Source organism: Zonotrichia leucophrys, chromosome 1A, assembly GCF_028769735.1.
Source record: "Zonotrichia leucophrys gambelii isolate GWCS_2022_RI chromosome 1A, RI_Zleu_2.0, whole genome shotgun sequence".
NCBI lineage: Eukaryota > Metazoa > Chordata > Aves > Passeriformes > Passerellidae > Zonotrichia > Zonotrichia leucophrys.
In genome coordinates this window covers 23,834,023-23,861,406 of record NC_088170.1, presented here as the reverse complement: position 1 = coordinate 23,861,406, position 27,384 = coordinate 23,834,023, and positions in this window count along the sequence as shown.

The window sequence follows — 27,384 nt, the reverse complement described above, 5'->3', positions numbered from 1 at the left end:
AAGAACTAAGCACAGGGGAAAGAGTTGTGTTCAACCCTGAGAGTTTGTCTCTACAAGCAGTTTGATCAACACATACACTTTTCCAAATGACATTTTGTTCTCATGGCCAGTTTGAGGCTCTGACAGCCAGCTTTGCCCATCAATACACCCTGTGTGAGGAGTGCAAGGGTGCTGCCCTGGCAGCCTGCCCAAAGCCTGTTGTGCTGCCATTTGCCTCGAGGAGGAGGTGTGGAAGTTTCCACGCACTTCATGGTGAGCCTGCAGTGGAGCCATGGTGGCACAAGGACTGGGAGACCTGCCAGGGAGCAGGGTGGATGCAGGCAGTGGTAGGAAGCTGGGTGCAGGGGGTGCAAGGGGGAAGTCAGGGAGCAGAGCTACAGGAACAGCTGGAGGCTAAAGAGAGGTATGTTTTCCAGCATCTTGTTGCAAACTTTAAAATGGATAAGGCAAAGCCTATCCTAGACTAGCCCAGGCAATGTACAGATCACACATGTCCAACAGCTTCTTTACACCTACTTCTTTGCATCATTGTCATAAGCCAAAAACAAATATAAGCTTTGCATTTCAGAGTTTTAATCTCTGACATGCTCTATGTTGATTTTTCCTATTGTAAGAAACTACCTCATCTCCTGTGAGTTTGTCTTCACAAATCTCCCTTTTAAAAAGGAGAGAAAGTTCGCATACAGAATTATTTCTCAAGTTTATATATAGAGGTTTATTATTATAATTGAAACTATCCTGACACCATTAATAAATATAATAGTTTCTATGTTGTGACGCCTGTACACCAGTTTATCTTCTTGGAATGCTGTGTTGTTGCAGGGAGTTCCCAGGATCAAAGTCCAGCCTGTACAAAGACATTATCTGATCGCCTTCACGCTAGTGCCTGAAATAGAAATTTAATGCTACAGGAAAAGAATGCAGCAGTTCCTGCTGTAAAACTTTTCATAACACTGGCCAACATATATGGCATTTTAAGTGCTGGTTAACATGCCATGTATGCTAGTTGATTCCAGCTGTTGCAAGTAACCCGATACGTCATGGCGAGGAGCTGCTCCAAGAAAAATGCAGATGCTGCCAGATGCTGGAAGTCCATATTAGGAGAAGTACTGCCCTGTCCTTCTGCATCAGCTGTGTGCATGCATCTTCCTTCTAGGACAAACTTTTGCTTGCTTATGCATTTATGAGTCAGTCCATTGTGATTCATTTGTCCAGGAGAATGCTGTGGTCTCTCAACTTTGGTAAAGGAAGTGAGCCTTACTTTTATGTATTCTGAAGGTGAAGATGTTACATTTTTTAGGATCTATAAATGTAGCTCATATTGACAGCAATCAATACATTTCCATATAGCAGACTGTTCCATTAAAAAGCATGAAAATGTGTGTATGCATGCCAGCAAAAATATAGATGGTTTTGGGGTTTTTTTGTAAATGTAACAGATCCACATATACCATTAATATGGTCAGAAGGAAAGAAAATACTTTTGGTTAAAAGACAAAAACATGAGAGTGGTCCAGGTGTAAGTTGGTATTTTAACGAGGCAATTTCTATTTCCTTCTGCCATCTCCAGTATCTTAATTTTTTTATTCTTGTCATTCTCTAGTAACAGTAGATACACATGGCAGTATTTTCAATGTAGCTGGATAGACAAGTACCATGGAAAGAAAAAATATTACCTTTTCATCTGCACATATGTATCCTCCAACTTTTAAACCATTTTCCCAACACTTTGCTTTTTCTACCTGTTTGTAAAACACCTTTGAAATTATTTGAGATAGGGATATATAACAACAAAAATACAAAGTTAAAAACAAAGATAAAGATTCTTCTCACATGTTACTCAATGCTGTTAGGAGACTTCTTGAAAATAAGAAATATTTAGTGAATGTATTTTCTGTATACCCACAGAAACTGACTTCTTCTTTTTCATGTAACTTTGAAAATCAAATAGTGGCTTTTTAAATTTAGCTTAGAGTAAACTCTGCTTTCCTTGTTTGAATTTACCAAGAGGTTTTGGGATACATGTTTTATTGATGCTATTTTCACTGATTTTCATATTTGGAGATTTTTGCATGTATTTCTTTTGTGAGGAGAAGAGGGAGCTGACCTCTGCAAATGGCACTGTAAATTTTTTTAATTTCACCTATGCTTTAAGTGAGAGAAATACGGCATTCAATACTCAGAAACTTTTGAGGGCTTTGCAATGAATCACTGCAAGTTAGGAAATTCTTAACAGAGGCTCAGCCATAGGAGCCAACTTCACTGAAAACCTGAGAGTAATTTATTTAGAGATTTTAGGCTATTGTAGTTCTGTTCACTCCTGGCTACCAAACATAGCATCCCCCAGAGATGAAATGTAGAAAAGACACTTGGAAAATGGTAACTGAAGTTCCTGCTGGCAACTTCAGTCTGACTCTTCACCACAGAACACACAAACCTCGTGATGGATTAATTGATATCCTATCAGTCACAAGAGAGGACAAGAAGCAGAGAGCACCACAGTGCTACATCCATGCAGTGTCTAAGTCCTGTTTGCCAATCAGTTAAAGACTAATATTTTTGCCTGCAATATCATCCTTTATGTAGTGCTTGCTTTTGATGCAAGATTTCAACACTAGCTGAGTTTATTGATTTTCCTGTCCATCAGACTTAGGTCTAAAATGTTACTTTTAGATGCAGTATTAAGTGACCTTTGATGTGGTGTGGCCTTGAAGGACCACACTCAAGTTTTCTACATTAAGACCTAGTTCCTGACATTGCTTTCTGAGATAAAATACTTCCCATTCTCCTCAAATGAGATTAAGACTCCACAAATTATTTTAATTTGTAATTTAAATTCATAAGAAGTAAGTAAAAAGAAGAAAGATGTATCTGTATACACTACCAGTGTGGAGAGTAATATGAGAAAAAATAAATGCTAACTTTCATAATTGGGGGTTTTTTTCCTCAAGAAAGAGACTGGTTTTTTGACAATTCTGTAAACTAATTTGTTGATTATCTGCATATTCTTCAGTGAACAGTTCAAAATATTAAGGATCTCTTAGTTCAGTGGCTCAGATTCATCTCACCTATTTCAGTGTCTGGGCATGTTCAATCATCAGTAAGGGACATAGGCATCTTCCTGTTGGCTTATTAGTCCACTGAAAATTTCTGCACCAGCTGTTAAGGAAATCAAGGTGAATACATGCTTCACTTCAGCAGATGTCTCATTGCAACAAGATGCAGTTTGCACCAGTGAGCCTGCAGTCATACACACGAGAGCAGGGCTTGGCTCTGCATGGGTATGGTATCAAACCATGAGAAAGGCACCCAAATTCATGCAGCAGGAAACCTCACAGTACTTAAAATGCTAATTAAATTACATGTTGAAGTCAAATATCTTTACCACTGCAAGGGAAAGGTTTATGATATTGTTGTACAAGGACTGCTAAGTATAGATAGTCTTACTAATATAGGATTCATTAATAATCATGAGTAACAAATGAGACTAAAAAGCAGTGAGCTTTTGTTGCAACATTGCACTTAGTGAAGCTATTAGACCACTCGCTGCAGTGAAAGGCCATGTCTTGGTGCAGCAGCAGTACATTTGGATACAGATCAAACAGCTCTGCAAGTAGCACAGTTAGAAGCTCCAGTTTACAAGTCCTAATTCACAGGAAGTCATAATTAAAACCAATCCTTATCCACAATTTGTCTATTCCTTGCTTAAAATTAAAATAATATTTTATGTACCTGAAAAAGCTCTAAGAACTATAGATTACTTACCTCCAGTGCCATGTGGCTCCTTTCTCATTCTAGCCCCCTTACCCTTACAGTTTTCTCTCCTAGATCTTCTGAGGAGACCTTTAGCCCAATTTGGGCTAAGAAGGGCTTTACATCAGCATTTCATCAATGTGCTTTCACTCTCTTCCATTTTATCTAGGCAACTGAGAGCACTACAGAGTGCTTAGGGCCAGATGCTTATGTAACCCTAACCAGGTGGTCTATATCACCTTAACTCTTGGAGCATGTTAATGGAGTCAGTGGGACCACTCTACAGGAAGGCTGGGTTTTTTGTTTGAGAATATGCAAGAACTTGGCTTCTGTGATTGCACAAGAGGTGCATGTAAAGCATATTTTAATGTAATGATAATTTGACAAATGTTGACTCCTGCTGATAGAGCTGCTAATTATATGCTTCAACCGTGCGACTAGATCAGAGGGATTAATACATGGCATTCATAAAAATTCCTATTTTTATGGATATCATGCATTAATTCAGTAATTCTTCATACATTCCTGTAGTCCAGTGAAACACAGAAATACTGGATTACCAAGGGCCTATAAAGCAACACGAGTGTTTATGGAGCTCCATCCTTTCAAGGCCATCTTCACTGCCACTTTTTGTTTTGCTTTGGTATTTACATTTTCAGTGCAAGAGCAGGATTTCAACTCTTGTGCTGTGAAAAATAATGCAGTGCTTATTGCATGTAAATTTGACACCTGAACAGGGATCTCAAGCCCTCTTCCTCCAAGGTGTTCCTTAACTGCAAGAACTGCCTCCAAAAGGACAGGGATAATTCAGGCTACACATCCATTTACTACTTAGTCCTATAACTGGGATTACAGACAAGGTTGTAGTTCTTGGTCATTTTTGTGATGCGTCGAAATGTTCCTGGGGAATTATGCTGCCAGGAGCAGAGTCACTTGCAAGCACCAATTAATAAAGACCTGGGTGAATTTCAGTCTACTGCCTGCAGAGAGCTGAATGAGTCTGTAAATACCTGAGATCCTCAAGACATCCAGATTGTGAGAAACCCTCTTCATATATTAATGAAAAGTTTCCAAGTGCTTAATATTGTGGAATTTCAACTTTCTTGCTGTGGTACTTTAAATAGAAACTATCATTGGTGATCTGTCTAACGGATGCTTCAGGCTCTGATACACCTTTGAGAAGACTCTTCATTTTTCTAAAAGTCAGCTCCTAGTCCTGTAATGGCAATTTCCACCATAGCAAGTGCCACTAGCTGCAGGATAACAATGTTTTTATAGGATAGACACATGGCCTCATTCTCCTTTCCTCTAGGCTCACCATAAAGATGGCAAGTAGCTTCTCTGGAGTTAGAAGAGAGCTGTAAGTGCAGGACAGCTGTAAGTAAGCACAGAAGCCAAGGCCCTGCAGAGGAGTAATTTTTAGTGTTCATTGTGACAAATGTGAGCCTGAAAGTTGCCTCCCTGATGCCACACATCCTCCAGTAGGCTCAGGTCAGGACCCTGCTGAGGTGGAGGCATGTCTCCTTAAAGAGAAGTGATCCTTACAGAATGAATACTGGTCTTCTCTAGACATCATATTTATTTTCTTTTTTTCTTTTTTTTTTGCCAGCTCTTCCATTTTCCCAGACCTCTCCAATCTGAAGGCTTTCTGCCTGGGGAAATGGAGAGCTTCACAGCATGAGTCAGCCTCAGGGGCAATTTTAGCTTGATGCAGTGACATGAGCACAGTCTAAACTGAAATATTTGGAAATCACCATAAAGGGCACATGAAGGGATAATCCCTCCTTCTTTTCATATGCTCCTAAGAGACTCTTTGGCAGGGCTCCCACAAGGCTGTGGCAGTGGGCAAGCAGAGTCTGGCTAGCAAACATCACATATTAAGGAAACAATTAATCTTCATTCCAAATTATCCGCCATTACTGACTGCATACATGTGCACAGTAATTAATCCCCTTTCTTGCTGAGGAACTGATTCACTGCAATTTAACTCAAATTTCTCCAGCCACTTTTGCTGCCCTCAGCAGCTTCTCTGGGGCTTTCTCCTGATCTCATCTTTTTCTCCTTCTGATGCAAGGTGCAAAAGACAGTGGAGGTTCAAATACTATCCCAGAATAATCCCTTATTGAATAAGGTAAATATATAATCATCCAGTTGATAAAAGTCTGTTTAGAGATGATGTAATTAGTTTCTGTATCTCATGGTATGTTGATACATTAGACAAAAATATGAACAATGCAGACACATCACAAGAGGAGCCTTTGAAAATCCTATGGAGTGACTTTCTCCCTGTTTTCACTTAGATGAGTAAATCTTTCTTACATTCAATCATGTGTGATGATGGAAGGTGGATTTGGATCAACTTCTCCTCTTGAACAGCTTAAAATAATCCAGACTTAAACTGATGTTGCTTATGTATTGTTGTATTCCAGGTAAGCCATCTACCCCACAGGTGTGAGATGCAAAGACAACTTTTACAATGTTTGGTGTTCTTTACAATTATAGCTATCCTAACAAGAATGTAAGACTGGGAATTGTTACCTTGACATTATTTATTTGGCTGCATTTTTGTAAACTGAGGTGGAAATCTATGAAAAAAATTTATTTGGTCCATGTGTTCATTTCATTTCTACTATTTTTAAGTCAAAATTTGAAGTCTTGTTTTGATACATTTTACCAGAAATCATTGTAGAACTAATGTCTCATTAGAGTAAAACATTTCTATCAACTAATTACTTTATAATTCAAAGTATGATTGCCAAAAATGGAGGAGTCTCTTCCAAAATTAGAAAAATCTCAGTAATTCCTCTGTGCAGAATACAGTTAGCACAAAGTCATTACTACAAACAGTCCTAAAAGTATTGCAGCTTAACAGTTGGATGTATCCAAAATATAGACAAGGAGGTCCACACAATTAAAGATTCCAGCCTTTTCCTTTAATACTCTCAGTGGCATTTGCATAATTAAGCAAAGTGGTTGCAATATTAAGAAATGCCACCTGGGGAGGGATTGCTCTGAACTTGCACTCTCTCCTGTTTCTGCCTCACAATACAGTTTTACTCACAATAGCTTACATGTAGTCAACCCAAATAACAGTTTTATGCTGATATCCCCCACTAATTCTTGGTTAAGTATGAAGCCAAAATAGGGGCATGCACGTGCTGCCTTGGGGTCTGCAATGTCCTGAGATGAATTTTTGTCATTCAACTGTCAAGGGAAGTGCATGCTGAGGTTTTGCATTTCCTAGTTTTTTTTTTTCCCAGAACATACTTTTTTGGAAAACTTCTATCTTCTTTTATCTCTAAATACTATCTTCTATTTTGACTAAATAATTATCCTAAATTAACTGTTGTTAAGCTTTTCAGCCTAACTGTTCTGTTATTACTATGCAAGCATTAAACTAAAATCCAGTTTCATCTGTCCTCAAACTTTTTTTTTCCAAATGCTTTCAGCTTTGTAAGAAAGGAAAAACAGTATTAAAAACATCTTTAAAACGAACAGGATTGGGGGAGTTCCTGTATTTTTTTGAATAGTTTTGTCAGTAAACTGAAAAACCTGTCATATCACAGTTGCCTTAAGTCATGAAAGAAGAAATAATTTTAGCAGTGCAACTTAAGGGAAGGAAAGCAAAACATCTAAAACATTGAAAGAAAACCAGTAACCTAATCTCGCCTAACCCTTCTTCTATTTATCTGTATTCACCAAGTGGATTATTTGGAATTATGCTGAAGATGTTCAGAGAGCTGGGGTTTAGCTGGTATGGGATTTAGCAGGAACATCCATCATGCTTTGTTTCCTGTCTGGGAGAAGCTCACTGTAAACATTCACAAAGTATGGGCAAAATATAGCTTAGACTGAGATGCCTTTGTAGAGCAACGCAAAGCCACTGTACAAAGAAAGGCAGGTGAGAACAGCCCAGAGTAAGTGAGCTCCTTGTTTAAAGCCGGCAGATCATGTTGTGCATGACCAAACTAGCCACCCTTGATCTCACATTGGCTTCACTGCCACTAAAAGTCTTTGGTGAGTTACTATTGTTTGCTTCTGGAATGTGGGAAAAAACCACTTTAGGGCATGATTAAACTAGCTCCAGACAGCTAAGCTGGACTCTTGGACGAAGGTCCTGTTTGGGTTCTCATCATCTCAAAGCTGAGGTGTGGAAACCTAGAGAACTGGGAATATTTCTCTGTCTGCTCTGGGATGCCCTGACCCCCAGGGGAGCACTGACTTTGACCCTCATTCATGGAGAAAGTTTCCTAGACTTCAAGACAGACTGGAATCCGCAAAAGTTTGAAATGGATTACAGAGAGCAGTGTAGGTGTATCACTTGGTGAGAAATTTAGGTTTTGGGATTTTTAGTATGTTGTGGATTGAAGCAAGATGGAGGGCACAGGGTGTCGTCCTGGGTTTCTTCTTCATGCTTCTTCTTCCTTCTTCTTCATGGGTTTGGGTGGCATTTTGTATTTGGGCAGAAAAGTCCACATTGCAGCTCTTTGGAATCAGTTATTGGGTTAAAAGGGAAAATAATCTAGGTGTCAGTTCTTAATTGGATAGTTTAGGTTTAAAAGACCTTGTAAGAAGAGACTGTTAGCCATTTTGTGCCTTCTAATGAAAAGCTGCCAAACTCTCAATAGTGAGACTGTTTTACTGATAAGAAACAATAAACACCTGAGTCTGAACATGAACTACCGTCTCAAGTGCCTTCAGTGCAGACCCAGAGAAACCAATGACTGGTACCCTGACCCTGAGGTTTCATGGAAGGCTCCTGTTTGGCCTTGGCAGAGCAGGGCTGCACACAGCACTCTCCTTGCTGCTCTCCTCAACAGCACCTCCCTTTCCTCCCTCTCCTACAGCACAGGGTCTTGCGCTCCCTGGTGTAGCTTCCCAGTGGTTATTCCACTTCCCTACTCTACCGCTCCTTCACTCCCTGACAAATTTTCCTTTCCCCTTAGGTATCAGGAGGGGATCCTCTGTTTCCTCTTAACCTTTGCCACTAATTTTCAAACCAGGCTCTTTGTGTGCATTTTCCTGCTTGAAGGATGTTCCCTATAACCTCCCCTGGATCTACCTTGTCATCCTTTTGTGGTCCCTTCCTTCACCCTCTGCCTGGCTTTGATAGCAGCAGCAGACTTGGTGGCAGCCATGTTGCAAATGTTCTGGGGTTCCTCACCTCTCTGCGGAAAAAAGCCAGAACAAACCTTCTGCAAATGAAACATTCCTCACAGAGAAGGGCTTCAGGGAACATGTATTTTTTACCTGGAGCTACATGGAGATTTATAGTATATTTAGTAGCAATGGCTCCATTCAGAGTCATGAATGCCCTGCCTGAAGATACCAGGGATCAGCTCATTCTCACTGCTTCTGAGGGATGTCCAGGGAATCTTTCTTCCATCTCCTGAGGTCGCTCAGACCTTCAGGAGGCTCCCAGCGTACGGACAGGCTGCCTGGGCATCACATGAGCTCCCTGAAGCAGTCACAGCCCTCTTGGACAATAACTGCCTGTGAATAATGGATCACCCCAGCCAGGCATGCTGGGGATATATTATTCAAATGGCTGCAATGCCCAAAAAAGCAAAAGCCACGCTTGGATTCTGTATAATCACAGGATAGCAGTCGACCTCCGAACACACGGGTGGCTGCTTTCCTGGCACCGCACGTCTGGTAAAAGAATACCAGGCTTGCAAGCCTTAATTAGTACTTAATAAACTGAAAAGGTGTAATTTACACTGCTCATTTACCTCTAGAGACTTATTCTTCTTGCTGCCTCTGTGCCTTTCCAGACTTCAGGCCTTCCTCTTTCCTTCTGCTCTCAACAGCAGAATACAATGGCATCTCTAAGCTGGGCAAGACAGTTTGTTTATTATGGTTGGTGACACTGTTCTTGCAGCTAGCAAGCTAAGCCAAAATCACATGTCTTTTTATATATAACACTCAGCTGAATCGATTCAGGAGCTGTATCTCAGCAAAAGGTGCAATGCTGTGAGAGAAGTATCCTCCAGTAGCACAGACACAGAGTCCTCCCAACAAAGTGAGTCTGCATTTGTCTCTGTTTAACCCGACATGATTGTGGTCTTTAGACACTTCATGTAATTATTTCAAATTGCTACATCTGTCCAGAGAAATACAGTCCATGGCTAGGGGCTGGTTATATTGTAGTTGTTACATAAAGTCTGAAGACTCAGGACTTACAGTCTGACTCTGGTGGTGCCCTTTTCACAGCTTCACCAGAGCTGGCAACTTGTGCATCTCCTCTCCTTAAATGCAGGTTGTGCACACAAAAGTAGGTCATACATGCATACACATCTCTGCAGTCCCTGCTGAATGCCAGAAAACTCAGTAATTTCCATTTGCTCTGCAAAGGAAATGCCTGGGATGATAAATCCTAGCTCGCAATCCTTTTGTAAAACGGGACACCAGTCACCAAGCAAGGGGCATTGAAAAAACTATTTACTCAGCCACAGACAGCAAAACTGTGTCCTTATGTCCAGGGAAAGTATGAAGAGTATTGGCAGGGTTTATTTTGAATGATAAAAAAAAAGAGAAGCTGCTAAATGTAATTGCAAGAAAATTAATGTGGAGAGCAGTTTTATAATATATGTGAAAGCTTAAAAACAACATAGGAATTTTCTTTCAGTCCCAGAACTGACATTTTCTGAAAAACTATTATAAAGTACACTTATTCTGATACTACAGTAATTCTACCTTTTTTAAGAAATGAATTCATCCACTTTTATCTCTAAATACTGACTTTTACTCAGCCTTAATAGTGCCCCTAAATTAACTATCATTAAGCTTTTCAGCCCTGTCATTCTTTTCATGTTACCATGTAAGCATAAAACTACCCAGCCCTTTCAGCTGACCTTCAAAAAATGAAGCAGTATTTCAGATAAAGACGCTGAAAATCACAGTCAAAGCTCTTGTTGGCTTTAGCAGTGCCAAGGTTTCATGCAGATGTTCTCTGATACAATGCCTTTGTGAGTCTATGAAGGCACTGATTATGGGTAGCAAGGTACATGCTGATGACCTCCAGCTGAGATGCCAATCCTTGCACAGTGGATTTCAGCCTGTTGGCAACAGATTTGTATTCCATGGTTGCCTTTTAACCCATATGTACCTGTGGACAGAAGGCCAAAATCCTGATCCCCACTGGAACAGCACAGACCCATATCTGAAGGACAGGTTCAGCAAATGGCAGGAATTGCTGGTGTGCAGCCACAAGGCTCAGTCTTTGTACACCACAAAAAGTGATGTAGTGATTTCCCACTAATTTTGTAGTGCTGGTTCCCAGCATGGCTGTGATGTCTTCAGAAGCCACAACATGATTTAAGAGTCTAAGTCTCCTTAGGTTTCACTCCTGGAAGTCTTGAAACACCTCAAATCATTGCACAGAGGTTTTTCCCAAGTAGTTGCCAGAATTTAATGCATCAAAGGAATGCTGAATTAGAGATTATTCACATATTTAAAGGTATCTGAGCTGATATCTGCCTCTCATAGGCCAATGCTGATTGGCAATCCTTTAGCAATGCGTCTGGGATTTGAGTGCTGGCTCATGCAGACTTACTTTTCTGACCTGCATATATGAAAACACAGATGGTTTTGTATAAAACCAAATCAAATGTTGCAAGGTTGCCTTTCGAAATCTTCTGCCATATCCAGACGCTGTAGAATCCCCTGTGCAGCCCAGTCTGCCCACAGAAACGAGTCAGCAGGGCTCCCAGGGCTCAATGCTGACTGAAGGATGTCGAGGTCTGTGCTGGGTCTGGTGCTGGGAAAGCTCCTCTGGTCCCCAGTGCTCACAGAGGTGTCACAGCTCATGTAGCAGAGGAGGCAAGTTTGCAAAATAACCATCAGGTGGCCACAAAATGAAATTTTTAATATGGACCTTTGATGGAAGAGAAAGAAAAACTGAGCCCTGAGCTTCCAAACTGAGCACTGAACTGAGATAAAAGAGAAAGGGCTTCATGGAAGTTTAATTAATTAATTAATTTGCAATACATTCCATTATTTAAAACATTAATTATCTTCCTGCTAAATTAAGCTGCATCAGTGGATCTGTTTAAATCTGCCTACTGTAGCAAAATTCCATTTTCTGATCGCTCTCCTACCCTGCAAAGGGAACCACTCTGGTGAGGTGAAACTTTGATCTCAAAAAAAAGTAAGTAAGCATAAATACTTTGGTTATAACCATCTCATTTAGAAACTCAGTGCCTTCAGAACAATAGCAGTGTTTTGATCCATGATATATTTGAGGAACAGGATGAAATATTCATCCTAGTGGCTTGTATCTATTGAATGACTTAGGCATGTTGATTTTTGGTACAAGGTAAGTACTGCTCTCAGAGCCTTGTATCTTTTAGGTAAGTTGACTGTGGAGACATTTTCCTCTTTATTACATCTCAATTGGTTCTTTTTTGTATCTTTTTTTCTTTATTTCTTTTTTTTTTTTAGCAGAAACCTTGCAGGATTTTTTCAACGTGTCCTCCAGGTTTGCTTTTGTTCCAGAATTATGAACAAAGTTTAACAACACTTGTTAACCTCTCTTCAGCCCACTAAGCTTTGAAAGTAATAAAATATAAGGTTGTGTTATGAATTTAAAAACATCTGAGGATTGTTTGCAGTCAATGCCAAGATATTTATTCTAAATATATGATGAACTAAATTGACTTATATTTTTTATTCTTTCTACTTTAAAAAAGCCAAACAGAAAAAAACCCCACACCTCCCTATTTCTCTAGTTCAGACAAGTAGTTTCTAGTTTAGAATGTAAAAATAATCAATAAAAAGCTAAAAAAAATCATTAATGGAGAATAACGGAAAATGTTGGTTCTCCTATGACTGTCTTTAGAAAGTATATATAAAATTAAATATTCCTAGTTTTGAACATTCAGCTGTGTTTGACTGCCAACAGTGCTCACTCCCACCTGGAATATTTCACACAGTAGTCACTTTGGAGTGCTGTGAGGAGCAGAATTGCCTTTATGGAAAACTATACAAAACAGATTTCAGCACGGATCAAAAAACAGTCATGGGAGAGCTCAGGTAGGGAGGTGATTGCAATGGTTTTGCTCTCTGGGGCAAATCAGCTGTGTTTGTACACAGGATCCTCTTAACAGCAAGGAAAGTGGATGAGGTGTTGAGAGACCTGCCCTCCCTTTCCCTTGAATTTCAAGGTTTGAAAAACAAAAGGAAGTATTTTCTGGTGTTTCTGTGAGCCCTAGTTATGAAAAGGCATCCAAGATTTTGCTTCTGGGGACATTTCTCACTCCCCAAGGTAGGTCTGGTGTGTGTACTAGGACAGTACCTGACCATTTTGGCATCTTTGAAGCACAAGGACACTCTGAGGGAGAAGATGCTGACAGGCAAGTGAAATCCATGTCCACAATTTTGTTCCTATGCTAATAGTAGCTCAAACATTTCCCTCAAACTCCAGCCTCCCGCTCCTGCTCCCCATCACCTTCTCAGCTGTGCCTCTCCAGCAGGTTTCAGAGCCATGGGTAAAATGGCATCAGATGATGGATTCACAATAGAAGGAGGCTGGCATGAGAAGAGGAAAGTCTTTGTTTTCCATCTGGAGCAGTTCCCTGGTAGCACTCCTTGCTCGGCCCCACAAACAGAGGTGGCAGCTTGTCACCAGGACAGTCAGGGAAGGAAAGCCTGAAGCTGGCATTGAGACTGAGGAGTGGGAAGGAGGAATCAACTGTACATGATATCCACATTTCTCAGGCTGCACTGAGACTCTCCTGGCTGAAAGCAAGATGGCTTTACTTTGCTTTGTTGGAAGTCTAGTGAACATTTGTGTGCCTCAGCTTGCTGTGATTTAATGAGGTATTTTACACATTTACCTCTAGTTAATGCAGATTAATTTCCTGAGGACGTACCTATACATGAGATTACTTTGCAAAGGGAACCCCTGAGCACTCCTGTGTGTGCAGTCCGACCATGGAATGCAAATCTCCTGCTCCCAGAGATGCCCCAAAGCCCTGCAGCAGGGCAGGGATCTCCTGCTCCCATCCTCCCCCCCAGACCCTGGGTGTCCATTCTTCTCCTACATGGGGTCCATGGGTGCAGGAGAGAAGGGCAATCCCAGAGGATTTGTGGGGATTAGGATTTGCATCCTCTCCACCCACTTTGTTCTCCCTCTGGCACCCCGTCAAGGGACAGACTGCTTGGCAGAGACAAAAGAAAAATTCCTGGCCCAGGAACAATTTGGTCCCCTGCAATATCTCATGGAGGAAATTACTTTGTTGTAACTTTGTCAGTACCAAATGAATTCACCATAATTATTGCATTCAGTGAGAATCCCAGTGGAAGCAATAATGATTTTCAGTTTATTCAAAAAGGTTGCTATTTTCCCTGACAAAAAAATTATGATCTAAAAATATCTGATGTGTTCCTCATTACTTTAGTGACTGTAATGATATGTTTGGAAGAAACACCAATTTTCCTGTCTACTGCTTTTGACACAACAACAATTAGTCATAAGCAATGAAAAAAAGGCATTAGTTAAGAAGTGGTAAGAAATACACAATGTTTCTGTATTCATAGCTATTTGGTTACATTAGTCTAACTCATTTTGTAGAATCAGGGATTTAGAAATCACACCCTGTGAAATTCAAACCTGTTGATTGTAGAGGCAAAAGAATTGTATCTCATTGGTATAATCCTTCCAGAGGGAAAAGGCACTTTGGTAACAGCCAAGTATCACATCATGTAGTGAAAATAACAATGCAGTTTTCAGAAAACCAAGCTAGGCTTAGGATGCTAGTGTTTGTCTAATTATAGAGAGAGAGAATATAATCACTTGATATTATCTCTGTGCCTTGTCCCTAATTTTGGCTGCTATATCTCTAGTTATTCAAGTGAATATACAGAAAAGTATATTTTTAAATGTCCTCCTTAACCATTTACTTTATCAATGTTTGTTGGCATGTTTGTGGGTCACTTCTTTTATTCATCTATTTGATAAACATAAAAATATTTATGAAAATGGTCTATCAATATTTCAGAAGCTTAAAACCACTTCACTATGACAACTCTACTGCATCAATTTTGCCCCCTATTTTCCCCTTTTTCACTCTTCCCAAGTCCTCTCCCCTCCAGACACTGCCCTTTCAAGATAACCTTCTCACAGGTTATCTTACCCTTGCTTTCCAATGGTGCAGCATTTTCCATTAATCCATCCTCATGAGCAATGTATGGGGGAAGAATCTCCAACTTCTCAGTCAGTCCTTATCCAGAGGGTAGGTCCATTCTCCAGAGCCAACACCTGTGTCAGCGACACACATCACCCTTGTCACACAGACTGGCTCTCTCACACTGAGCTGCATCTTTCTCTGAGCTGCAGCTTTTCCTAGCACCATGTGCTCATGATACAATTATGAATTTACTGCCTGTTAAATATAAATCCAATGTGGTTTGGAAGTCTAGATTGTCACGCCTGCCATCTATACTCCACATATGAGGGGTGGTGGCTCAGGTCTGAGGCTCTCTGAAGGTCCAGGATGAAGGTTTTACTGCTTTCTTGGAACTTGTAGCCTTCTTATGTAATGATGGGACATGGGTTAGGCTACATATGCTCCCCCCCTCTCTCTCTGTTAAAAGAAATCCCATATCTGGCTGCTCCCAAACAGGATATTTATCTGGGCGTGAGCTACAGCTACGTGGTTAAGACACATCGTCATGGGCTCAGCACAGGCAGCTCTGACAAGAGCTAAGGTTTGGCTCCTGTGAAAGTCAAAAGGAAATTTGCCTCTTTCTCAATGCAGAACCAGGTTCTACCACAGCATGAGGCTATTTCTCCATTTGTTTCCTCTTTTTTCAAAGTTAGATAATTTCCCTCCCCCACTTCATTTCTTACTATTTCTGGTAGACTGGGATCTCATTTTGGTAAGTTTTATATCATGAGCAGAGAAGAAATTGTTTTTGTTTCATTACTGCTCACTCTGCAAAAATTTGGTTTCTGCTGTGTTCCTTGCCTGCCAGTTTCCAATTACACAAAAAGATACACTATTAAAACATAGAATAACTTGCACTACTTGCACTTTTCTGAACCCTACTGCTTATAGGAGTGATTTAAACAGCACCTACTGCATCAGCTAAACAACTTGGTCTTATTTTCTACAGATAATGGGGATCATCTGTTATTAATGAAGCTTAATTTATTCACCTCATTTTCCTTGCCGAGTTCGCTCAGCAACAGACCCCAAACACGAAAATGAGCACAGAAAGGTTTTTTAAATGACAGCCCAAGCTCTCCAAGACAGAGGCTATGCGAATGCTGCCGTGGTAAGACAAGCCCTCTTTGAGGCCTCTTGTTCACCAAGTCCCTCTGAGAGTGCCTTGCCTCTGATGCACGGGGTCCAGTGAGACCCAGCAGAGCTGATGTCCAGCAGTGCTGCAGCTGCACCCACTGACTCTTTTCCCTCTGCCCCTTCTCAGAGGGTCTTGGGGCAGAGACCAGGTTTTAAATGGCACCATAATTAGGAAAACTCACTAAAATGGAGAACTGCCTGCACATCTCTTTGAATTATGCTTTGAAATGCTTTACAAAGTGTCACACCCAGTGACTATTAAAGAGTTGATTTATTGTTCAAAACTCATTTTGGTTTACTCACAGAATTGCTAGATTCTCATATGAAGCAGATACATAGGACTATAGATCATGAAATTAACGTATATGAAAGTTTCTAGGTCTCCTAAGCCCCTCCCTTGCTTATAAATTTCTTTGAAATTAAAAAAAAACAAGCCTCTAATTATATGGAACAAACCCTGTGAACAAGGAGCCTTACCATCAGAAAGAAATTTTCACCCATCATCTGTTCTATGCTGGTATTCCCATGCAAAATCTTTATCTGGACACTTTCTAAGGCATCTTCCTTTTGCATGACTTCCCAAAGTCTTCAAGTACCAGGAGCCCAGGACAATATGATTTCCCGTGAGTTCTTTGGTTTTAATGCACTCCCTACTGAAAAGCAGAACTGTTGGAATATCTGTAATAACAGCACAAATCATGAAATATTTGCTTTAAGATATGCAATGAGAAAATCTTATATTTATTAAATGCATCAACAGCTCAGACTATTTCACACATGGCCCCAAATCTGGATTGTACTTTGAGAGAGGCATAATATGTGTTTGAAGGAGAGCTCTCTACTGGCACTAACTGAATTTAACAAACAGTTTGCAAATCATTTATCAGGTACTAAGTAAGTTCCAGGTGCCCAGAGAAACCTCTGGTGAAAGGCAGAAGAGTGATTTCTGTATTCTGTAGGTAAACAAATGATCTCACATCCATAAGCTGCCACTGCTGTGGATACTACTGTTAATTTTCACTAATTTGGAAAATCAAGTCAGCTGTGTAAATCCTTCATGATCAGTGCATCCAGGGTCATCACTTATGTTCAAGAAGCCCACCAGCCTTCAAAAGTAAAACAAGCTGCCTTTCAGAAGGATGGAGATGGCTTAGTGGATGAGGTAAAGTTGTACCATTCTCTCATTTGTCAGAGCATATTAGGGTATTTCTGAAGTTTTACCCTGCCTACATCCTCTCCTGATCCTGTGGGCAGCATGACAGACTCCAGGGGCACAGACGGTGAGCCACATGAGGTACATGGCTCCCTGTGCCCCTCCTTGCTGCTGCAGAGCAGTGCTGGCCATATCTTAGCTGCAAATGAGGAAACTTGATGGTTGCCATAAATGGCACTGCCAACCCTGGGGGCTGTTCCAGCAGTGCTGAGGGCTGCCACCTTGGAGTGAATGCCAAAATGCCAGCCCCCAGGCAGGCGGGGCAAGTGCAGTAGCCATGTGTCCCCTGATGCAGGAGATATCTTCAGAGAGGAAGATGAACCACATTAAGAGCTGATTTGCATGTCAGTCACTCATATCACTACTTCAGACCTAGTGATCTCCTTCTTTGAAAATATCAGTTGCTACTGAAAATAATAAATGGAAGTTTATGCATCCCAAGCAGCTAATGCCCATAAAGAGATCACATAGCATAAAAGGGGTTGCCAAGGAAAAGATGCACCCATTTGAAGCTTTTGGCAACAGCCAGACTCCAGACTGATTTGCTTAAAATTAGCCTCAAAGGCAGTTGAGAGCAGTTCCATACATCCCATGTCACATGTCAAAATTTCATTGCCTAAAATGGAAATGGTTCATAAATCACAAGACAGTGCAAGAGCATGCCAGGCAGAGGACCATTAACTGCATATTAGAAGAACTAATCTTTTTTACAAGCAAGTTTACTGGAGCTACTGTAACCAGAAGGGGGAAAAAGAAATTCTTTGTATTGTCCTTGGAACTATTTGCCTTCATATGTCCTGCCCTCAGAAGCCTCTGAGTTTCCCTCACAGTGTAATATTTCATTCTCCTTAGCAGCTGGAAGGTCAGTGTTCAATTTGTTAATGCACAAGGTGCAGAATCAGTGACAGCTGCATCTGTGCCTGACCAAGGGCATGGCATAAGCAGGCAAATGCTACATAGAGCATGTTTCACTTGCTAAGGCAATGGCATTTTTGTTTTACTTCAAGCCTTTCACTATTGAGCCTCAAAATAACTCTATCTGTTGGGCTTGCTGCACCAAGGATGCATTGAGGATTATATCATATGCAGGTCAGATGTCTCTCTAGGAAAATATGGGTTAGTTATGAATGATGAAATGCAGTAGATTGTCCTCTGTATGTGAGTGTATGCCTACCTGAGCCTGTATATTGTATGCAATACTATAAAACCTGGTTTTGCAGATAGAGCTGTCGACTCTGAGTACTTGTGCTTCTGCATGGGAGGAGACCTGATGTAACTAACTTATATGTCAACAAAGAGGCATGTGCATGCCTGTAAACTTGAAATACAGAATAATCATCTCCACACACAGCCTCAGACAGGACTAAAAGCCTGCAGACATTCCAGGATTGACAGCATGCCAGACTCTCCAGAGAGCTGGTTTGGTGGAGGGTTTGGTTCTTCTGAAAGTCGTAAAACAAGAATTCCCAGGAGGCAGCCAGTCTGCAGGCAACTGGGGGGAGCCTGCAGTACCTCTGCTGGGGGCTCCACTTGCACTGAGGCTGGGGGCGGCCCATCAGGTGTGGGTGGTGTCACACGGGCTGCTGCACATGGCACAGGAGGAGCGCTCCAAACTGCTGCCTGAGCTTCTTCTGCAGGGCCCACTGGAGGGTTTTCAGCATCATTTTTGTGTGCAGACCAGCCAAGGGCTGCATACCTCCATACTGTGCCTGGGAGGAGCATGTTGTTACACTTGGGGAAAAAGAAATCTCTGTCTTCCAGCAGATTTAAAATTATCCCTGTCATTAAGACCCAATAAAACTGTTAGCACCTCCTCAGATATCCTATTTTCTCATGCCATCTTTCAGGTGTGCTCTATGGGCTTCCCTGTTTAGTACAGGCAGGATACATTTTAAGAGCCTCATTAATTATCTTGGGTAAAGCAAAAGGAAGCAAACTCCTGGCTTTGGAGTGAGGTTAATGTGGCAGCAGCTCCACAAATGGGTATCCTGGACCTCAGCCCAATTCTCTGTCCTTCTCAGTCTCCTGCACACTTAGGTTTGATTTCCAGGCAGGCAGCTGGAGCACGGGAGACAAGGGACCCGCTGGAGCTGCTGTCCAGGGCCAGGGAGGTACCTGGGGATCCTGAGGTGCCTCCAGGGCTGAGTGCTGGCCTTGGGGCTGGAGGGCAGCCTGGGTCTCCTGCCCTGCTCCATGCAGAGCTTGGGCTCCACAGAGAGCATGGAGAGCCCAGAGGCGATGCAGGACCGTGAGCAGGTGAGGCTGGAGAAAGTGCAGCGTGCCCAGAGAGGACATCTCTGCGAACAGCGTTTGTAGGAGGCAAAGGGAGCTCCTGCAGAATCAGTCTCACTGGGTTTATCAGATTGCCTGCTCACATCCTTGCGGGTTTGTTCCACTTTTTCAAATTCTGCGCTTCCTTTTGAGGTTTATTGCTCCAAAAGGATAAATACTAGAGAGCCAAGATTTTACAAAACTAATCCCAGCAACATTCCAGTATAAGAACTTTCTCCTTTCTTTCCTTGGCACTGCAAAGACATGCATAAATTTAATTATATCTATTTATTTTGCATTAGCATATCCCTTCTCCCTTTGTCAAATCAACATGCATTGGATTCTTAGTTTAGGATTTCTTCTATTTCAGAAATTAGCACAGAAAGGATTGTACTTTCAGGGGGGAAAGGGCACTGGAACTATCTTAGAAAAAACAGAGCACAAGCTCATTTTTGCAGATAATTTTCCCTTTTGGAAGTTTTTCTGTTTTTTATCACTTGGAAATTAAATGTTTTTATTGACAAGTGGGATTTGGGCAGGTTTCAGAAAAAAAAATAGGGGGATATATATTTTTTATTACTTTTCCTCAAACCTGTTGAAAACAATTGACATAATAAGCTACTTAAGCTCTCAGATTGCATCAATCTCAAAAGGAATAAGATATCTAAGAGCTAGACATCTAAATAGCTTAACTAATTGCCTCCTGACAGAGAGTCTTTAGGGAACAAGCCATTCAGCCCACACAGTTGTCTTCCTTACCTTCAGAGAACACCGTTACAGCTGTCAAAGTGCTCCTAGACCTGAGATAAGGATTAGTTGAGGATAAAGGGATTGCTAAATATCTTGATTTTTGTCCATAGATCTAATGTGAATCTCTGCTTTCCACAAGCATTTTTTTGTAGAGAATTAATTAGCCTAGAGCTAGAACAGCAGATGCAATATTGGTATCTTCCCCAGCTGCTGAAGGCATATTTAAAAATACAATATGTGTCTGAAAACCATAGCTAACTAAAGTGTTGTTGTAGTTAATTATATATTAAGAATCTTATTCTCAGGGACAAGCAGAGTCTGGTTTAAATTAGCATGTTGTCTGATAATTAAGAAATTTGCTACAATAACAACAACACAACTACCCAAAACCAAAATTCTAAAAATAACTTTGTGAAAAAGTTTTGATTGTCTCCTGAGGTCATTAATTAGAGTAATTATGTCACAAATATTCTATTAAGTTAGTGGCAGTGTAAACAAAGAAATAGATACTGAAGGTGAATAGAGGCTGTATGTGAAAGGAGGGCATCTTAATTACAAGTAGACTATGAATACACATGGACATAATAATCAGTGTGCACCTCATGCATTTTCAGTAATCTTAAACTTCTGTGTATATGATATTGCTATTGACTCCAATGGTTTCAAATGAAAGGCATCACAGCTAAATTCTGTGTGGATGTGGAGAGGAGGGATTAAGGTTTAGGATTTAGCAAATCTGGTTCTATGACCACAATATTTCCTCTGGCCTCCCATTCTGTTTTTCAATCTCTTATGCCACAGACATGACAGGCCTCAAAGGCCATTCCAGGTTGGTTTTCTCTCCTCTTTGCTTATTTCTGCATCCATTTTTGGGAGAGTGAGTGTCCCCATGGTGCTGTCTGAGAACACATCACCTGTTCTTTCTGTGTGATGCACATGTTGTTCAAATCCTGCCCTGATGCCTGCTCAGATGGTCTCTTCCAGAACTGTCCACTACAAATTTCCTGTGGGATCATTGCTTACAATTTTGTTGTCGTTTCCCATAAGCATCATTCTGTTCCTTAATTTAAAAAATACAGTTAAAAGGATTGATTGATCTGTGCTATACCCATCATAATCAATTAAGTTCTCACTGCATTTTCCTTCTCCCCAAAATAACCATTCCCTGGCTTTGTATCCTCTTTTTTAAATGTCTCACATCTCTAATTTTGTTATTCTTTCTTGAATCTTTTCTAAGTTATGTTTTTTCTTGAGATCAGAAACAGTATTGAAGAAAGCATTCCAAAATTTTCTTAACATACACACACATAACAGTTTGTACTACTCAGCACAGTAGTTTCTATTGCTATTTAATGAGCTTTTATGAGCATTTAATCAACATTAATGTGTAATGCTCCCTGCTGCTGTACACATCACTGATATCCAGAAACACTTACAGGGTTTTCCACAGACCAGCCCAGAAAGCAACAACATATGAATATATTACTTTTTTTCCTAATATTCATGCCTTTTATATTTAATCAGATACAAACATGGCTTCAGTTACATACATATTACCTAATATAAAAATGTGCTTAAAGTCTTTTAATGAGAATTTGCCCTGATTTTTACTAATCAAATTATTTGGCATTGAAGTTCCTCCCTTCATGTAACAGGCACAGCAGGAGAGTGCGGATCTAAGATCTGCTCAGCATGGGACCATAAGTTATTATCTCTATGGTCATGAAGGCCAAAATGCAATCATATTTCTAATTCTCTATTGCTGATTTACATCAGTGTTTTAAATGGAAGGACATGTGAGAAGGAAAACCATGCACTTTTGGGAAAAAGATGCTGTCCTCTCTTTCTGGTGTTTAAGCTGTGTCCCTTTATTTCTTTTGTGCTTTTTATGTGCAACATTTATGCCAAGTCCTTCAGATTTATCTTCTTTGAGTATGGCCTTGGTGCATTTTACCACACACTTGTGGCAAGGGTTATAGGCTTTGAATATATGCACCAGGAAGCTAATATTAAAAAATAAATTACTTTGTACTGTAAGGAGTTCTGCACCTCAGGGCTGTTCATCAGGATGGATGGAGCAGAGGATTCATTTCAGGAGACAGACATAACCCAGGTTTTTCAATACAATTCCTGTGGATGCATCTCTCAAACACACGTTTGCCAAACGAACTTCCTTGAGTAAACACCAACTTCATCCTCCTAATTACCCTGCAAAATTCATATGCACTCACTCAATATTTGCAAATGATCTCCTTGCAGCAGAGTCCTTTCCCTTTTTTCTTTTTCTTTCTGAACTGCACACACACGCTTTGTGGCCCATAAGAATGTGTACGCTGAAAAGAAATTTAAACACCAGCTGGCCCGAGCCTACACACATTAGAGGAGAGCTGCAGTTTACTCAGCTGAATTCATTTCCCAGCAGTATATTTAAGGGTAGAATGTAATTTCAAGGTCTAATGGCTGATAAAGTTAATGTGCACATGGGAGAAACAAAAGGTGCTGTCATTGCTGCAGATGATTCCAGTGCAGATCCATTCCCGTACATTCCTGTGCTGAAATGGTTCTCCTCCAAACCATGGCACACTCAGCCATGTTCCCCAGGGAGCACAGGGGCTGCAGGGGAGCCAGGAGGGACAGTGGGGTGTGGGGAGGAGACAAGTGGGTGAAGGCACTGGCAGCCAGGGACTGGAGGACAGGGGGGCAAATGGGAGGAAAGAGCTTTTGGGCAAGGGGTCAGGGCACAGAAAACACCCTTTTGTACACAGCTGGAAGGAGAAAAGAGATGAGGAGCAGGATCAGAGGGGTGTGAGAAGACAGGGATTATCAGCTGTGTATAGCCTGTGATCCTGTTCCTGCAGGGAGGACAACCCCCAGATGACAGACAGTTGACTCAGCCTGAAAAGCCACCATCACCTGATGGCCTCACTGCATTCAAACTGTCCTCCCTTCCAAGGGGACCAGCTGCCTCCTCATTGCCAAAACCTCTCTGAAGATCAGTTAAAAATAAAGGTCTGCTCTTTTTTTTTTGAACTTTTCTTTCATGAGAACTCCTGTTCTCACTTATGATTAAATCTGGAGCTGAGCAGATGTCAAGACAAAAGAAAGGCTTTATTAGGAGTATTTTCTTCAGTAGAGCTGGAAAAGCATGTTTTGGGCAGTTCTAGCCCAAACAATCCTCATTTTACTGAGCTGAACTATGAGAGCTTTCAGACACAATGGCCAAAGAAAATACCTTATCTTTGTGTATTTATCAAGAATGGGAATTTAGATTATGAAGAGTGGTTCAATTTGACCATAGGAAAGAAAATAAGACCAGTACTGAAACACCAGGGAAAGCTGCACCTAGGCCACAAATGTGAAGGGCCAAACCCATGCTGGGATGCTGGGACAGATACTAAAGGAGATCCTGGTGCCTTAACCCCAAACCTGATCTCAGCTGAACTCCTCAGCACCTTATCTGCTACCAGAAAGCTCTCCTGCTCCCACCATTTACCCCATTGAAGCTTCTTCCTTCAGTGAAAAAAAAAAAAAAATTTGGGAGTTCATGCCCAATGGCACAGCCCATGGACAAAAATGGCATCTCTGGATGCCTTCTCCCGCTCAGCCTTCCAGTGTCCCTAGCAGACATCCCTGTCCCCCCCACAGCCCAGTGCCCACAGTGCCTGGGGGAAGCTGGCAGAGAGACACAGAACCGGTCCCTTTTGGGAGCATGACCAGAGCAGTGCGTCACGAGGGTAAATAAAGACCAGAAAGAAAGAAGCAGAGCCATCCCTGTGTGCCAAGAGGAGCCACCCCAGTGCAAGGGAGCAGCCACTGCAAAGGCACCAGCACAGAGCCACCCTGTGCTGCAGATCCCCGGTGCTGGGGCTGCTCAGGCTGATCCAGGGGGCAGGGATGTATGAACAGAGTGCTGTGCTGCACATCCTCTGCACGGCTCTCTGGGGGAGAAAGTCTCTGGAAAGGTTGTGTCGTACACGCCCCAGGCCAGAGCGCCGCGGCTGTGCAAAGAGCCTGTCACAGCTATGAACCATCACATCAAGCAAATGAATGTTAATCTCTGCTCAGAGAGGGTTTCAGATGCTGTTGCACAGGGCTGGAGGTGGCAGGGCTCCTGTTTAACCTGGGCAGAGAGCAGCCGAGGGGGGCTACTGAGAAAAGGAAGCAGCAGATGCAGATTCAACAGCAGATAAAATAACTGGACCAGCAAATTTACCCTGAATGTTTTCTGTACTGAGCCGGCCACAAAGCCTTGTATTAAAGAAACAAATCAGACCTAGGAAGGACAAAAAAATTAAACCCAGAAAGGCAGTGCTGCTGATACATAAAGGAAAGCCAGGGGCTTGAACTGAGAGGTTTGCTGCACGTTCACCTGGGCACCTCTCAATGGGCCTGAGAGGTGGAGAGGAACAGGAGTGCTGTCAGCAGGTGCCTTGCACCCAGCAGCACAGACAGGGCTGCCCTGGCCAAATGGCCAGGGTAGGGCTGAGAGAGCCCCTTTTCCCTCTCGGGGGGCAGGGGAAGATGTTGCTTCTAAGCATCTGTCTGCCTCACCAACAGCCAGAGCTTCAGCCTGGCTGCTCAGCCTCTCAAAGCATTCCCCTGCAAATTTGGGCTAGCACAGCAAGGTGCCAATAGCCTGAAATGTCTGAGAACAGCACCAAAAATGGGACCTGAGGCCTCCCTCTGAGCAGAGGGATTTGGGTGGGACAGATGAAGAAAAACTGGCAAAGATTAATTTTGCACAGAATGTTGTAGGAAACATGGATTTAAAACCAGTTCTCCCTCTCTGCAGAAGCATTTCTCATTCACATAAAAAGGGTTGTGATTAAAAACACATTCATAAATTAAAAAATGGGCAACTTGCTAATCCTCACTCTAAAAGGGAGGGAAAGCAATTCTGAAGGGAAAAAAAAAGAAAATTAAGTAAGTTATAAAACAAGATAGTGGCAGCTGGTGGCAGCTTAGGACAGTCTGGCAGCTCATCCGCCCAAAATCCTCCTGTGTAATGGAGATGTCTGTCCAGGCACCCTGGCCTTGCTGCTGCACTCAGAGACCTTTGCCGCCTGCCTGCCCTCATCTGCCAGGCTTCTCTCTGCAAGAGGTGAAGCTCTCTGCACTGGGCAGGGTGTTGCCTTATTTTTTGAGCTCTCCCTTGCACTCCCCTGCCTTTGTCTTCTGTGGGGTTTCTCAGCTCTGCAGCCAGGTAAGGTAAAGCACTTATTCTCTGCTACTGAGATTCACAATTAGGCACTGTAATACTACAAACAGTCAATCAGAGGAGACTGTCTGATTATGCCATAAAAAAGGTCATTAAAATGTTGGATTTAAAAGAAAAACCCATAGCTCTGAAAAAACTCATTAAAAAGTCATTATTAGGTAGAACTGCCATAGCAGAAGGAGGTGGGTGTTTGGGTAATGGACCTTGCACATGCACAGAAGGACCTCCTGGTGATGCCATTATGATGCCAGATTACAGTGGCTAATCAATTTCAGTGCCAATCTATGGAGACCCCATTGAGTTACACAAATAAAGCAAGGTTCTGCTGTGCAGACATCCCTCTACTTATTACAAAAGTAAGAAAAGAAAGAGACATACATTGCTATGGTTTTATTCTGCACCAGAGGTAGTCTCATGAAGAAAACCTCCCACCTTCCTCAGGGTTCCTGTGTGCCAGCTGTCAGAGGGTGCAGCTAAAGAGCATGTGCTCTCAGTACAGAGCACACACCAGCAGCACAGGCTGGGCAGGATATCTCAGTAAGGGACAATACACCTAAACACACTGAGGCATTTTTAGTCTACCATCAGCAGATGGATAGGTGCATAGAAAAGAAACATACATTTTCCTAATAAAAAATTCTTGCCCCAATAAATACTGATCTGGCTTCACCAGGAAACAAATGTTTTGAGTGCTTGGTGTAGCCTCTACCCTGTCCATATGAGGAGACAGGTACACCTGGTGAACTGCAAGGAGTCTGACTGTATTTTGCTAGAGAGAAAAAAAACCCAGCACATCCTTACCCTGCTCACAGTAGCTTCCATCCAGTAGGGACCTGTAGCCAAAGAATGTGATAAAATCTGTTAATTTTTGTTTTAAACCAAAATGTTTGTTGCCCATAAAGTCACAGTTGTATTTAATGCAAGTAAAGCCTTTTGATTTCCCAGCTGAACCCCATTCAGCTGTGGAGGTAGATGGAGGGAATGGAGGGCCCTGGAGATCTGCCATTTCAAGGTCAGAATCTGAGCCAGTGTGTGATGCTCCCAGCTGTGACCCTGCTGTCTGCTCTGAAAATGCTCTCATGTATGTGAAGTAAAACATCTTTGATCAGGGTATGCAAGTGCCTGGTCTCAAAAATTCCCAAATCAGTAAAAGATAAGGTAACATAGAACCCTTTTCTTTCCTGCCCTGCCACTGAGGGTGCCCTGCTCCATGCAGATGTGGCACAGCAGCAGGAAGCCCAGTGTTGCAGGCTGTGTGCACCTGGAATTTTTTTCTGGCCAACATCTGTTTCCCATTAGCCTGTAACAGAGAGTTCATATCTATTTTACAGAAAACCAGTAACCATAGCATCATGGTAGCTGGAATAGAGTCTACTAAAAATATCCACTTTCAGGACAAAAAGACTGAATCTTCTTTTGTTTTCAATTTCCAGCCAGCTGCAGTCATCAAGATAAACACTGTGCAAAGCTCAGGCAGGTTTACTGTTGTACACAGAGAAACTCATTATGCCATCCTCCAGTTCACAGGGATATTTCTCTATCCATTTTCAAACCTTCTGGCATATTCACAGGAAAGGTCACCATAAACAGGTTGCTCAGTCATCTGTGTTGCAGTGACCTAAATCCTTATGCCTGCTGGCAGCCACATTGCTGAACTTCTTTAGCAAGAATTTAGGGTAAAGGACCTCACTTCTTGCTGGGTTTGTCTGGGAGAGGCTTCCTCTGGGCTTCAGAAGTATTTAATGTGCTCACAGAGGTAAACAGTGTCCAAGGTAGGAGCTACCAAACTGGACATAAAGTACAGGCTGTTGTTCTGCTTTTAAACATATTTCTAATATGCCAATAACAGTGTAACTAAATGTGTAATTAGAGTG